We start from the raw sequence: 294 nt of genomic DNA, 5'->3' as shown, positions 1-294 counted from the left end.
GGAGATTATAGAGTCTTTTTTTTTTTTTTTTTAAATTGTTTTCCCCTTCTGTGTATAAATCCTGGCCGGTCCTTGTTTTGGTTTGGTTTTTTTTTTACATGTCCATGCTGTGTAATTTTGAGATGTTACTGAGATTCTGAACATAATAATGTGCATTTTTTTTCTGTACAGATGAAATGGGAGAATTTAATAAAAAGAGTCTGCAGGTTTTTACTTGTTGTGGTTTATTTCTTGGGGCTGGTCGCGCCCTTCTCCTGGGGGCGGGGCGAGGGGCGGGGCAGCCAGCGGTCACGC

This window comes from Cariama cristata, unplaced genomic scaffold (assembly GCF_000690535.1).
Source record: "Cariama cristata isolate BGI_N322 unplaced genomic scaffold, ASM69053v1 scaffold30129, whole genome shotgun sequence".
In the NCBI taxonomy this organism is placed as follows: Eukaryota; Metazoa; Chordata; class Aves; order Cariamiformes; family Cariamidae; genus Cariama; species Cariama cristata.
The sequence above is the reverse complement of the archived record's forward strand: the minus strand, read 5'-3'. Positions refer to the sequence as shown.